Raw genomic sequence first — 235 nt, forward strand, 5'->3', positions numbered from 1 at the left:
CCTGCGGCTTTCCTGGTGCACTTTGCTCTTTGGCTCCCACATCACACCTCTGCTTTGAGTTCTTGGGTCCCGGCACCGGCACACACGACTCGTTAAAATCCCAACGTCCTTAGACGCCGGTTCTGATTGGAGCTGAGCCTGAGCCTCAGCCCAGGGGGCCCTGACCCGGCGCATCCTCCACGGCTCCGCCCCAGGGTGCGAACCTGACTGTGGCTCGGGCGCCCCCCCGGCTGGG

At 65.1% G+C, this 235-nt stretch overlaps 1 protein-coding gene across 1 annotated transcript in view; it reads left to right on the top strand.

Moving 5' to 3' along the window:
* CHD5 (chromodomain helicase DNA binding protein 5) overlaps positions 1 to 235 on the top strand; it is a gene marked incomplete at its 5' end in the record, with an annotated part of 98893 nt that overhangs the window by 27654 nt on the left and 71004 nt on the right. The gene's annotated exons all lie outside the window — the stretch shown is intronic.

Source organism: Myotis davidii, unplaced genomic scaffold (genome assembly GCF_000327345.1).
Source record: "Myotis davidii unplaced genomic scaffold, ASM32734v1 scaffold299, whole genome shotgun sequence".
NCBI lineage: Eukaryota > Metazoa > Chordata > Mammalia > Chiroptera > Vespertilionidae > Myotis > Myotis davidii.